General features: G+C 36.2%; 1 protein-coding gene across 2 annotated transcripts in view; it reads left to right on the top strand.

Moving 5' to 3' along the window:
• Positions 1 to 15,348, top strand: part of SCLT1 (sodium channel and clathrin linker 1) — a 169,962-nt gene that overhangs the window by 144,795 nt on the left and 9,819 nt on the right. The window contains exon 19 of one of the 2 annotated variants that reach the window (XR_009221541.1): positions 2,127 to 2,202. The exons of the other annotated variant lie outside the window; for it this stretch is intronic. The gene's annotated coding sequence lies outside the window, so the exon portion shown is untranslated. The remainder of the gene's footprint in view (positions 1 to 2,126; positions 2,203 to 15,348) is intronic. 2 annotated transcript variants of the gene reach the window in all.

Genomic DNA, 15,348 nt, shown 5'->3' with positions numbered 1-15,348 from the left:
CTAAAATTCAGATACTGTGGAAGTAGCCATGTAGTTTCCAATAGTCGGGATTGGAAACAACCTGGCTGTGGTCCATAGATTGACTAGAAGAGCAGACTGTCCTGGCTCCTCTCTCTACCTCCTTTCCTATCCTCCACAGTCAGTCATCGAGTCTGGCTGATTCTGTTTCCTTAATGTTTTTCAAATCCATTTGCCTTTATCCTCACTACACCTACCCTAGTTCAGGCCACCCTCATCTCTCACCTGGGTTACTGCAACAACGTTCTGATTGGTTTCTGGAGCCCCAAGCTTATCTTCCCTCTAATCCATTTTCTACACTATGCCAGAGATACCTTTTATAATATAAACCTTGTTAATTCATTCCACTCTCCCATCACCTCCCACCCCCAATTAGGAAGAAGTTGGCCACAGGGATTTTCTGATCTGGCCCTTATATGTTCCAATCTCATTTCTCATCACTTTCCACTTTTTATTACTCGCTTCTACTTAAGAAAATTTTAGAGAAACCTTCATCACCTTAAGGTCCCCGTGATATAATAAGAATAAGAAATTAATATTAGCTGTTTTAAAGATCAAAATTATATCCAAAGCACCCAGTCCTTTAAAAATAGCTGCCGTGTAGTAAACCAGCCAGTCATGTCTTTGTTAAACCACAGGGCAGTGGTGGGGAGTGGGGGAGGGCAGATACTCTGATAACTGCTTTGCCATTATCCAGCAAGGAATCATACCTTTGAAAAGACAATAGCAGTGAGCAAAACAGGCAAAAATTCCTGCCCTCGTGGAGCTTTCATTCTAGTAGGAGAGACAGACAGTAAACAAAAGAAAATAAATATCTAATGTGATAGATAATGATAAGTGCTAAAGAGGAAAATAAAGCAGAAAAAGGGAATAGGCAGTGTGTATATTTTTAGAGGGAGTGCAGTTTTAGGTAGGGTCAGCAGGGATAATCATCCTCAACTCTCCTCAACCTCTTTCTCTTCTTTTTGCCAAACAAGCCCTGGTTAAATCCAGCTCCTTTTCCTCTCTGTACCTTCACCCAGTCAGCTCCAGGTGGCTGCAGATAAACACACAGCTACGCTGGTGTCTCACTTTAAATTCATGATCACAGAAGCAGTCCTTATGCTGCCACGCAATCAATCTGTATGTTCTCTTCTCCTTGGTAACTCATACCCTGTTGTTTTCCCTCAAACCTTTTACGTCCCTTCCCTCATCATCACCTTCATTTGGTAACCTCAATTCCTATTTCACTGAGAAAAGAGAAGCAATCAGAAGAGAACTTCCACAATTTCCATGACTGCATTTATATTCCTGTAATGCATCTTTTCCCATATACCCTGCTATAACAGAAGATAAACTGTCCCTGCTCTAGTATAAGGCCAAGCTCTTCATTTGCCCCATAGATTTCATCTTTGCTTTGCTCTGCTGCCTCCTTGTTGGATTCTCAATTAAAAACAAAGAATCTTGAGCCAGCCCTGATGGCCTAGTGGTTAAAGTTCGACACTCTCACCACTTCGGAGACCTAGGTTCGGTTCCCGGTCAGGGAACCACACCACTCGTCTGTCAGTAGCCGTGAAGTGGTGGTGGCTCACGTAGAAGAACTAGAGGACCTACAGCTAGAATATACAACTATGTACTGGGGTTGTGGGGAAGAAAAAAAATAAGAGAATCTTTTTTGAGAACAATTTCCCATAAATATAAAATGCCTAACGTAGCAACATGAAGCTGTTAACTGCCCTAAGAGAGAAATACGTAGAAATAATTCATAGAATAAGCAATTTAAAACAAACCAGCCAACCTTCTAAGGAACCTTCCTACTTAAATGGGATCTTGGTTTGTGAGTTTATTTGGACTTTCCACCAGTGCTGGTGCACCCTGCTCAGATGTGCTCAGCAGATCACGTTAGCTAACAAAGCCCTGCCAGCCTAAATAGGCAAGAAACAGTTTGCCTCGTGACTCCAGTTGTACACTGAATCCACTAAATATAATGAGGATTTTTTTCAGATTCAAAGCTTACCTCCTTTTCTGTCCAGCCTTAAAAACCAGGTTTTGGTAAACAACCTTCCAAACCCTAAATAAATTAAAACTACCAAATTTCCGGTAATATAGTGATTTTTTTTACCTCTTAGATAAAAGGAAAAAAAGGAAATAGAATATTTCCTTCAAAATCAAGAGGATAATACCATCACTTGACATCGAACATGGGTAAGATTATTGTTTTTCTTGTATTATACAATATTTTAAAAAATAGCTTTTAACATCAGTACAAAAGTGAGCAGACATCACCCTGCCGTCAGACACTACATTCTAGTTGGAGAGTCAGACTATGAAGATCTATACTAATGGAGGCTCACTCTGCTACCAGATTTTTAGCAATTTGATCTCTACTTTTAGTGAATTAATTCTTTATTTCTTTTACCATTTCTATGAATTTGAACTTATATCAAACTCAATGTGTATGTCATTGCTAAGAACTTACGTTGCTCTCAAAGCTTATTAAGTAATGTTTCAGAATTAATATGAACTTTTCATATCATCCACTTGGTGCATAACTAAAGGCATTATGTTCATTTTATTTCCAGTTTACATAACATCTTAGAGGACTGTGTATGTCTTCCCAAAATAGTCTCCATCTTTTATGCATAACTCTTAATTTAATAGCCTTTTAGATGTTGAAAAACATAGGCTTAGAATAATACATTTATCAGTGGCCTTAAACAATGAACTACCAGTATTAAAGACCTAAAAATTTTCTCCTAAACATGAGTGACTGTCTTAAAATCTTCATGTAGGAGTCCAGTTGTGGTATATAAAAAGCTAAAACGCTAGATTCAAATCCAAAGTCTGCCCCAGAAATGTGTAATTATGTATAAATCAATTTTATCATCTATAAGAATAAAACCTGCATTAGGTTGCTAGGATTATTTATGAAATAGTGTAAATATCAAAGCATCTTATAAACTGTACAGCGTCATGCAAATATTACATATTCTTATTTAGAATTAGAAATATTCTATACTCAGATTTTTGGGGGGGTGGTTTTTAGTTGCCACACTGTTCTGAATTGCTGGTCCTTGACTGTCCTTGAGATATTTTCAATGTCTTTTTCAATTCTTACCCTGGTCTTATCCTTTCAGGTTCAAATGGATCTTAATTATTGTCACTGCTTTTTCTTCTGCCATTCTAGTTCAGTGTAACACAGTTTTTAATAAATCCACAATAACTAACTAGAGAAAGAATCCTTCTTTGAATGCTGTTATTAAAGACAGGAGAAAAGGAACCAGATTTTTCCAGCCATCACCTCTCCTGCTTTTGTGACAACTGGTCTTTGTTCCATGGGTTAGAGCACTGTTTTTATTAAATTTAAAAAGCTCCATGTTCGGTAGCATTTTTGGTAGGTTGAATAGGTTGAGGAAGATTACTTAAGAATAAACTGGTTATCAAAAATAAATAGGTTACAAAAAATAATAATAAAAATAAATAGGTTACATTTTTTACATGCTTTGAATTTTTAGATTTAGTCATATTTTTAGACATCTTTTTAAAAAGGAATAATTATGCATAAGGTAAATCTTTCTTGGTTATATAATTTTTATAAAATTATAAAAATGCGAGAAAGCATTATATTCTAACAAGGTTTCATTGTATATATTCAGGATTTTACATAGGAAAATCTGGTTTTCATGGGATACAGTTAACCTTTGCTTGATATGCCTATGTTGATTGTTTAAATCACAGGGTTGGAAATGGAAATACATTCCAATATACTAAGAAAGACCTTCTGCTTGTCTCTACCATGTCATTAAAACTGTATTAGTATGCTCTGACTTGTCAAAACTAAAATGTTTACTTTCAAAATAGAAACTATTTTACAAGATTTTGCATTAAGATTATTTACTTTCATAAAAGGATTATATATTTAATAATGTTGAGAAACAGTATAATATTTTTAGCACATAAGAAGGCAGCGCAGCATTATAGATAAGAGCGCTAAGTCAGGAGTCATTCTGACTTATTTATATAACCCCGTATGTCATTGTGGGGCTTTATTTATATGATAACAAATATAAGGTAACTCCATGCCTGGCATGTCAAGTATTTAGGAAGCAAACAGCAAACACTGGGCTTAGGGAACAGCCTTTATAAATGCTAAGAGATTATTGTGCTCGGAGTAAACCATGCCGTAATGCACAAGACATGTATGAGAGGCTTACATGCTTATTGCATTTTTAATTGCACAAAAACATTACCAGCTCTAGAAAGCACTAGATTTCAGGCAAGATGTATGAATTGTATCCCTCCTCTTTGGAGACATAAATAACATTGAGGAATATATATGAAATCAAGTCAAATATCTTTCTGCAATAAAAAAGTATAGCTACTAAAGTATTTTCACTGCCATATTTCACCTATTAGTCATAATACAGAATTACATGGCAACCATAATAAATTTCTAATTTTTGAGGTAGAAAGTTAAAATTTATGCTTAATTCCAATGGAAAAATGTTACAAATGTGATGATCTATTCTGGACATATTTCCAATAGCGTCCATATTGGGCATTAGCTAGTTGATGTTTGTTATGTTGTACCACTAGTATACCAGGCTAACTGCTAGATGGTACTTCTTTGTCTTTGGGGAAGGATTCATTTGCTCTCCCTAGAAATGGTTTTGTTTTTAGAATGATTCAATTATCCAATCCAAGTCTTCAACCAATCAGGTCTTTTATTAATAATAAATTACAAAATAAACTACAGAGCAATACATTACAAAAGCAAATGGCTCATTTGATGTATTTGACTCTCCCCATAAGGGTTTCTCTGTATATACCATGAATTTATGCATTCTACCATTCATATAAAAAATGATGATTAATAGCTATCAAAAATGAGCTTTTTCAGGTTAGGTCCCAGCATCCTGCTTCCCAGTGTGCCATTATTGTACCATGTTAAGCATCAAAGCTTTCCTCCTGAAAATACGCCCTTTAAAAACTTAGTACTAGTCTATATTCACCAAATCTTGAAAATTCTTGGCTGTTTGCCTCTGGCCTCTCTACTTCATAACAATTAAATTCTTATAAATTGTCTATTGTCTTCGTTACTATATGTGCACCTATTTACTGCAGTTAGGAGAATACTGGAGACAAAACCAAATACCAATATAGCCACAAAACACTTAGGATACTAGAGTCCTCTCTGAACTAGTTTTGTTGCCTTTGGAAACCTCTGTTCCTTCTGACAGTTGATAAGTAAATATGATTACCAGGTACTGTGATTTGTTAAGATCTATCCATGAGTTAGTATAGCCATAATTAAATGTAACACAAAATAATTAAATAAAATACTTTCCCCGTAGAAGGAAGTTTTTCATGTTAGTATCAAAAAGCTTAGTATCAAAAGCTTTTCAAAAATTTGAGCTCCTCTGTGGTATCTTCTTTTAGTTTGAAGTTTGCTTTAATTTGCAAAATTTTATTAATTCATCTATAATTATTCTCGTTAGTTACTGTTTTATCTTGAAATGTATGTAACACAGAGAATTTTGAGCTTCCAAGAGGAAACAATTTTAAGTTACTTATTAATGTATAACATCTGTAACTGTAGTATATCTGTAATAATCTTACTTCAATGAGAGATTGTTGTTATTTTTATAGATTAAATCAAAAGACCTCTGTGGGGGAAAAAATGAAACAAGATTTTCCCTACCAGCTATCAAAAATATATAAAACTGTATGGTGGTACTGTCACAGGGATAGATAATTTGAACAGAATACAGAAAAACAGAAACCATGTAAAATTAGAAATTTTATCCATGATAATATGACGTTTCAAATCAATAATGAGATGATGTTGGAAAAATTTTAAATCATTTAGAATATTCCTTATTTCGTATATAAAGTAAATTCCAGATGGATTAAAATGCTAAATAAAAAAAGAAAGTATTAGAAGAAATAAGATTATTTTTATTACCTTGGAATGGAAAAGTCTTGCTAATCAAAACACCAAACCCAGAATGCAAAAAAGGAAAATATTGATTAATTTAACCATAAAAATTAAAATTCTATATAGAGAAAGATATACAACAGATAAAAGATAAATGACAAAAGAAAAAGGATTAATATGCGGAATCCAACAATAGTTCCATAATTAAGAAAAAGATTAACAACCTAATAGAAAGACGGGCAAAGTATGTGAACTAGCAGCTCCCAAAAGCAGAAACACAAAGCTGCTTTAAACACATCAAACCAGGGTCAGCCACACTATTCACTGAAGAAATGCAAATTTAAACAATAATTTTACCCAGCAAGTTGGCAAACGTGTAAAAGATGGTTAACATGCAATGTCTGCAAATATATGAGGAAACAGGAATAGATATACAGCATTGATGGGGATGTGAACTGGCAAATCCTTTTTATAAGGTCATGGGGCAGCGTCGAACAAAATTGAAACTCGGCATCCTCTTGCAATGCCAGGTAGAGGAATCTGTCTTACAGAAATACTTATGTGTGTGCAAACATGCAGTAACGTGTTTGTCCGTGCTGTCTGTCAGGCCCTTCACATCTTTAACCATGACTGTTAAAGTGGCCTCCTTCACTCTAGTTTCTCTGCCATCAGAGAAACTTTTCTTTTTTCACTCTATGCCAGCTCTCATATTGCTGTCAGAATTATTTTCCTAAAGAGCAGATACAATGCTGGCCCTGACTACTTAAAGACTTCTGTTTTATTGTTGCCTGTAGGTTTCTTACAATCTTTCCTCCACCTTACTTATTATCAGCAATCTGTCTCTGTACCTCTGTCCTCATGTTCCTTGTGTTCCAACCACGCTAAAAAACCACCAGACGTGCTCGGCCGGCCCTTATACAACTCTTAGTCTGCATTCCATTCACTCATCACGTATTCAACGAGTAGGCACTGTTCTTTAAGTACGTACTGAGGATATAGCAAAGCCCAACGTCCCCTTTTTTAGGGGGGGAGATACTATATTATTGATGCAGAAGTGGCAATTCTCAAATAAATAAATATATACATGTTTAAAATCAATAATAAGTACTATGCAGAAAATTAAACCAATGTGATAATGAATGGGTGAATATCTGAGACTGGTAAACAAGGAAGATCCTGTGAGGAAATGAATCTTAAGATGAAATCTAATGACAAAAAGGATCCTGTCATTTAAACATCAGGAGAAAGAGCCTTCCAAGCAGAGAACAGCTGGTGCAAAGATCCCAAGGCAGGAATACCCTTGGTATGTTTGAAGTAAAAGAAATAGTAAAGGCAATAGTGGCAGATTTAGGCAATGTATTGTATTAAATAATGCCAGCCACCACAGCAAACTGAAATCTCAGAGGCTTAACACAATGAAGGTCTTTTTCTTGCTCGTATTACATGTCTAAGGTGGTTTGGCAGGAAGGCTCTGCTGGTAGAGGTTCCTCCATCTTGAACACATGGTTTTCCGAGATCCCTGGAACAGGGAAAGAGAGGGATGGAGGAAGAACACTGGCTCCTAACTAAATCAGCTCTGCAGTAATACACATCACTTCCCTTTACCTTCATTGACCAAACTACTCATATGGATCCAATCTAACTGCATAGGAGTCTGGGAAATGTATATGGAACATGTGGAATGTTTGGTGAACACTGTCCCTGCTACAGACAGAGACCTGATCTTGTCGGGTTTTATTAGCCGGGTTGAAGAGTTTTAAGTGTGAATGAAGACCAGTGGACAGTTTTGGACAGTCACCTAATCTGATTTTTTTTTTTTTAAAGATCACTCTGGCTAATGGGTAGAAAATGGAAGTGAGTAAAAAGCTGGAGAAGTACTTAGAAGGCTGTTGTAAGTGTCTTGTTAAAAGATGCTGATGGCTTAGACTAAGAAGAAAGTGAAAGGTGGGTTCGTTGGGAGTCCTTTTTTAGAGGTAATGGCAGGTGCTGATGGATCGGATATGGAGTATAGAGGAAAAGATAGGAATCAGGGAGGATCCTAGGGGTAGTTTGTACATGCTTTTTCTTTCTAGAGATGTCCTTTCCCAACTCCCCACCAGAAAAAATTTTCTTCCTTTGAGACCCGACACAAATATCTTTTCTGTAAGGCATTCTTCATTCCCCTGACAGATTGAGTCTTTCCTTTTCCTACATTCCCATACCATTCTGCTCATTGTTCTTTATGGCACTTACTGAACTGTAGTATAACTGACACTTACATCCATCTCTTCTAGAAGACCATGAGCTAACATCTTGCCTGACATAGAGATATTCAATAAAATTGTATTGGATAAGTGAGTGAATGAATATACAATATGTAGTATTTTCTTCTCGTCTAAAACTATATATACATATATAAAATTACACAGCATTTGAGCCTGAGGAATTCTCTCCGATCTCTAAAACATTATTCTTGGCTATATGTCTGTAATGTTTGGCTTCCATAACTGCTTTTATTTAAGTTTTTTTTTTTTTTTTGTAAATTAACAGGATGAGAGGCAGCTGCAGGTACTGGCAGATTACAAAATGTGTAATTACTAAAAGTAACTGAAGCATATTATAGTATAATTCAAGAGAAAAAAAACATCTGGCACATGCTATGTTAATTTGTCATAAGAGAGTTTCAAAGAAAGCACTTGCTGCAGCTGGCAGATCCATCATTCCCTGAAACGAATAGTACACCTTTTGTTTTTAATTCTCTTGTATAATATAGAATAGAACCTTATGTGATTTAATCTTTAGTCATCGCTAAAGGATTTCATGCATTGAGGAAATTTTCCCTTATGCTGTATCAACCAAAATATACATGGCTCATCTTTATCTTAAACTGTGCCTCAATAATAACAGAATGATTTGAGCAATTATAGTAATTAATTATAATGCCTGGGATATTGGCCCAAATTTCAAACTCTTATCCCACGCCTTAAGGAATCATAACTTCTCTTATTTAACGTACTTACGGTGTTTTCAAAGAGAGTAATGCATTGTACGGAAAACTTTGCTCTTAAGCTCATAACCACACCTTCTCATTTACTATGCGTGCCAGTGATACTGAGGATTGAAGTATATTTAGAGTGGAAATTCTTTCAGCATGGGCTAGGATATCCATTTTTATGACAGAGACAAACAGAAAAGGGCTAATTATTATTACAAAACAGCTTCTAATGCTGACCTTTTTGAAGTAATCTATATTTCCAACTCTGTACTGAACATTTCCTTAGGTATCTCACACTCAATCTAGTCAAAATTGAACCCATTATTTCACGCCTATCCAAAGTTTTTATTTCGTACTCTATTTCCCATTTCCATGAATGCTAATATCTACCTAGTTGCTGAAGCAAAATTCCAGATGTCATCCTGAACTTCTTCTCCTCACACCCCTAAATCAAGTACTACTAATTCTACCTCCTAAATATCTCTTGAATCTGTCCATCTCCCTCCAGTAGTTCAGGCTATCAACATTGCTTACCTGAATTCCTGCTATAACCCCCTAATTTACTACAGTCATATTTCCTTAGTATTTTTTCTGCTGGAATCAGCAAGATTTTCTGATATTCAAATCTAATCATGGCACTTCTCTTCTTAAAATACTTCAGCGCCTCCCCAGTGTATTGATGATAAAGTCTCAATTTCTGATCAAGACATATCCTTCACGATCTGTATTTCCTTGTTTCCACCTTCTTCCCCTCTCACCCCCACTCCCACCTCCTAGTCACACTCTATGTCCCATTCATACTGAACTTCTTTCAGTTGCCTAAATTTATTATCCTTTCTTATTTCCTGGCCTTCACACATGGATTTGATTGTAACACTCTTCTTTTTCTTACCCTGCTTTTGTCCATCTAACTTCTATTTACCTTTCATATATCAGCGTAAAAGCCTACTTCCTCTGGAGAGACAGCTCTAATCCCTTAATCCTCCATATGTGTTCCCATAGCACTGAGAGTTTTTTATAGCCTTTACTACCAATATTATAAACCTGGTAGCTTTTTATTATTTCTAGTATTTATAAGTTTCACTCTGGCAGTGACTGGATCTTGTCCCCCATTGTCTCCCTAGCACCTAACATAGTATGTGGCCTGTAACAGGCACTCATTTCAGTATTTATTGAATGAATTAACTTTCTAATTCCCCCAATCTTATCCTAAGATCAGCACTTAAAATTAGATGTTGTGAGGAAAATTCACTCATTACTTTGTAACTTTGAGTTCGTTCTTCAAATTACTTCTTAAAATCAGCTTCCTATGAGTGATTTTTATGAATAAGGCTCTATATCACATTGGTTTTACTAGCAGCAGTCTCCCAAATTTATTATACCACTTGATGGCTACTCTGAAAATGTAATCACTCAATTATCTATAGTTCTGATATGAGAGCAAGTAGGTGGTGAAAACTTTGAAAAAGGAAGATATAGGATTTTAGAAATGTTATTATTGAATGGACTAGTTAACTGATTCTGTGGAATTAACTAAAATTTTCCTAGGCTAAAAACCACCTGTGTGTGCCAGGACCAGTTCTAAGCCTTATGAGTATAGCTTCTCTTTTGGAGCTTTCATTCTAGGGGGCAGAAACAAATAAGAAGAAGGTAAACCAATAAATAAAGAAGATAATTCTAGGGCCCGGCCCCGTGGCTTAGTGGTTGAGTGCGCGCGCTCCGCTACTGGCGGCCCGGGTTTTGATCCCCCGGCGCACACCGATGCACCGCTTCTCCGGCCGTGCTGAGTCCGAGTCCCACATACAGCAACTAGAAGGATGTGCAGCTATGATATACAACTATCTACTGGGGCTTTGGGAAAGAAAAATAATAATAAAAAAATTTTTTAAATAAACCTTTAAAAAAAAAGAAGATAATTCTAGATGGTTAAGTGTTATGAAGTAAACAAATGAGGTGATGTGATAGACGGTAACTGGGACAGGGGTGGAGCCAAAAGAGCTGGACTGTTTTTTTAAAAAGTAGTGAGAAACTGAAGCGTGAATGATAAGAAGAAATCAACTGTACAACAAAGTCAGGAAAATATTCCAGGCAGATGGAAGAATAGCAAGTACAAAGGCCCAGTGTTAAGAAGGAGGACACCCATGTAATTAAAGTACAGTGAGTGAGGAGAGAGAGTGCTATAAGATGGAGGAACGAGGCAGGGATCAGATCGTGAGAATTTTGTAGGCTATTTTAAGTAAGGTATTTAAGTAACACTATTTTAAGTTAAAATAAAGTCCAAAGTACAGCGATGAGAAATCATTGGAGATTAAACATCCTTGGATCTTTAAAAGACCACTTTAGTTATTGTGTGGAAAATAGACTAGAAAAGAGGCAAAAACAGAGTCATGGAGACCAGATATTAGATTATTACAGTATTCCAAGCAATAGATGTGAGCAGCTTAGAATAGAGTGTTGTTGGTGGAGATGGAGAGAAGTGGGCAGTTACGAAATATATTAGGGAGATAGGACAGAACTTACTGATAAATCAAAGATAGGGGATGAGGAGAAGAGAGGAATAAAAAATGATGTCTAAGCTTTGCATTGAGCGTGTGGGAGATGGCAATGCCATTACTGGGAAGAAGGGAACTTGGGAGGGAATAGATATGAAGTAGTCTCCATTTGGGACAGCTACATTTGAGGTGCTCATCAGTGTTCCTTTACAGTCATGGACTAGGTGAGGTCACTTAGGGGGACTGTGCAGATAGGCAAAGAAGGAACCTGAGACCATGACCAAGGGTGCTCCAATATATTTAAGCTGGCCTGTCTGCTTTAACCTGTGATGTTTATAGTAAACTGAATGAGATTTGAAACCTTAGGATGAATTTCCTTTTTTAGTAATAGGTCTCTTGAAGCCCTACAAAAAGTTGAGATCACAATCTTTGCAATTACTAACCATTTTGCCACATACTTAGGATTAAATTATTTTTCCAGAGAATCTTCATTTTGCCTTTTAGATCTTGATATTATATGATGCCACAGATATGCTTTACTAACAACTCTTGTAATTGATTGGGCTTAAGATGAGAAGCAATGTGATTTAGTTGGGAGAACGTTTTGATTAAAAGACTGGGTATGAACCCTATTTTTTCATTCAATCACTGCATTACCTTAGGAACATTAAATAACTTATAAGATGAGAATAGTAACTACTTTACAACCTTGAAGTAATAATAAGATACAGTAATAAAGGCACCCTAGAAAACCCTCTTGGCTGAAGTCCGCTTAATCGTCTGACAGCATTAACCAGTGAGCTAATGTCTGGGCAAAGCGTGCTGACCCATGCCCAAGGCATTCTGCAGGCCCTACCTAGTTGACCACTCCAGTGTCGTTGTCTGTCACTTGCTTTACAAGTGTCAGCGTGTTTGTTCCCAAACTAGGTTATGCCAGTTGTACTTGTTTTGGAAATACATAATTCAGTTAAATACCAGTGATATATGAGTACAAAGAGAGAAAGTTATTGTTCTTTTAAAACTGAGTTGTGGGCCGGCCCTATGGCTTAGCGTTTAAGTGCGCGCTCCACTACTGGAGGCCCAGGTTTGGATCCCCGGCGCGCACTGACACACCGCTTCTCTGGCCATGCTGAGGCCGCATCCCACATACAGCAACTAGAAGGATGTGCAACTATGACATACAACTATCTGCTGGGGCTTTGGGGAAAAAAAAAAGGAGGAGGATTGGCAATAGATGTTAGCTCAGAGCCGGTCTTCCTCGCAAAAAGAGGAGGATTGGCACGGATGTTAGCTCAGGGCTGATCTTCCTCACAAAAAAAAAAAAAACTGAGTTGTATACTTAGGAGAATTCACTATTACATTAGGTTTGGACAAGCAACTCTGAAAGCATAAAGGGAATACTGTGAAAATCCAGAATAATTCTGTATTTGGATTGCTTGCCAAGTGCCTTTAAATTCTTGTACCTCTTTGGATCGGCCTGTAATTTTCTTTTTTTTGTGTTGTCCTTGTCTGGTTTTGGTATCAGGGTAATGTCCGCTTCGCAGAATGAGTTAGGGAGCTTCCCCCCCTCCTCAATTTTTTGGAAGAGTTTGAGAAGGGTAGGTATTAAGTCTTCTTTGAATGTTTGGTAGAATTCACCAGGGAAGCCGTCTGGTCCTGGACTTTTATTTTTGGGGAGGTTTGTGATTACTGTTTCGATCTCCTTACTGGTGATTGGTCTATTCAAATTCTCTACTTCTTCTTGATCCAGTTTTGGAAGGTTGTATGATTCTAAGAATTTATCCATTTCTTCCAGATTGTCGGAAGGGATAAGGTCAAATACCGTATGATTTCCTTCATTAAGTAGTAGATAATAACAACAATAAACAAACACATAGAGACAGAGATTGGATTGGCGGTTACCAGAGGGGAAGGGGGGAGGGAGGAGGGCGAAAGGGATAATTCGGCACATGTGTGTGGTGATGGGTTGTAATTAGTATTTGGGTGGTGAACATGATGTAATCTGTGCAGAAATAGAAATATAATGATGTACACCTGAAATTTATACAATGTTATAAACCAATGTTACTGCAATAAACAAAAAAGTAAAAAAAAAAAAACCCTCAAAAAAAAAAAAATTCTTGTACCTCATTAACAGAGCCAAAAGTGGAAATAATTATAGATGATACCTTATGGATGTGGTTTGTGTGAGAAAGACATTCAATGTTGAAACACTCCAATCAGGGTGCTCATACTTTAAAAAAAAATTCTAAGAAAACTTTGCATATTCTAGGTGAAAAGCCCAGACAAAACCCTTATCCTTCCTTATGCCTCAGACCTCTTAAAAATCTGAGGAAATCTGTGGACCCTCTTCCCAGAAAAGGTGAACACAGAAGGTCTTGCATATAGTTTCAGGGTGTTTGTGAACATGCCTGAGCCTATCCGTGGAGCACAGATTCTCTGCCTTAGGTTCTCACCCTTCACCTACTTCCATCTCGAACTGAAGAAGTTGATGACTTCTCAATGTTGATTATTATATTTTGTTTACTAAGGCATTTAATGTTTTCTCAATAGATACAGCATAAATTAGTTTTTTTTATAAATTATTTTATAAAATTTTACTTACACAGAAGTTAGATCAGTTATATTTTGCAACTGTATTTCTAAATTATATTTTGTAGGCATGACTAGGATTTTCTGTTACATACACATGAGTTATATAAGTAAACTAAAAATATTTAGGACACTGATGGGCTAAGCAATCCCCAGTGATATTATGAGGAATTCATCATTGTTCTCTATGTACATTAAAATTGGTGGAAGATAATAATTTTACCTTGTCTTGTAACATATTATATAATATGCCAGAAATTATAGAGAAATTTGATAGTTTCATTTAAATTCTTCAATTAGTATAAAGTACTCTTTAAGTGCCATAATGTCATGCAGAAACTGGAAATGTCATCTCTCTATATACCTTCTGGCAGGCTATGCTTAAATCATCCCTGATAGGTAAGAATGTTTCTGTTTTTAAAGATCTCCAGTGAAGAGATTATATAGCTTTAGTTGGCAAGTGTTTCCAGTGTAATACCACTGTGAAACTTTCTGGAAAGTCTTATTTAATGTTTATCCTAAATCACTAATGACATAGAGAACTCTCAATTATGTTCTCTAATGAAGAGAAAATTTCTCATAGATAATACAGAGTCAGATCATCCTCCTGGGTGTTTCCTTTATCCCTGCAATGAAATATCCTGACAGAGAAATAAGGAGTTGCAAAGTACTGACAGGCAGGCTCTAGGAGAGTCTCGGGGGATAGGGTTGGCAAAATCTCTTTTCTCTCCACCCTTTAATACCTTGTAAATTTCATTTAGAAGTGAGATTGAAGGAAATGCTTAACTGAAAAATAACCTTTTCTTAACCACTTCAAATCTTTTGTAAAAAGAAGTACAATATAAATAAATCTAAGTAAATAAAAATAATCTTTATCTACTATATGTTTTGTGGTAGATTCCTCAGTAAATGTTTGTTGACCAAACGGAATAAAATTTTCTTACTGCTAGGTTTTCTATAAAAACTTAGCCATAAATCAGCAAATATTTATTGAATCCCTATGTATAAAGCACTGTGATAGATACTGTGGAAACTAGAAACAGTCCCCTTTTTAAAAATTTCTGTTATACTTGGGGGAGTGTGTGTGCATGTGCGTGTATGTACATACACATATATATGCATACACACACATATATAAACCACTAATGAGCATTATAATGCAGAATTGCTAAATGTACGTAAAATGAGTATCATAAAGCTTTGATGTGAGAAGAGAACCATCTGAATTAAAATGAACTGGGAAGGAAGCATGGAAAGAAGTGGGCAAGGGTGGAATCTTAAAGAATGGCCAGGCTATTAATGGGAAGTCTAAAAAAGAGGGTACAGAAAATGGCATACGCATGAGCCTAAAGGTG

This window comes from Diceros bicornis, chromosome 11 (genome assembly GCF_020826845.1).
Source record: "Diceros bicornis minor isolate mBicDic1 chromosome 11, mDicBic1.mat.cur, whole genome shotgun sequence".
Classification (NCBI taxonomy): domain Eukaryota; kingdom Metazoa; phylum Chordata; class Mammalia; order Perissodactyla; family Rhinocerotidae; genus Diceros; species Diceros bicornis.
The sequence above is the reverse complement of the archived record's forward strand: the minus strand, read 5'-3'. Positions and strand labels throughout refer to the sequence as shown.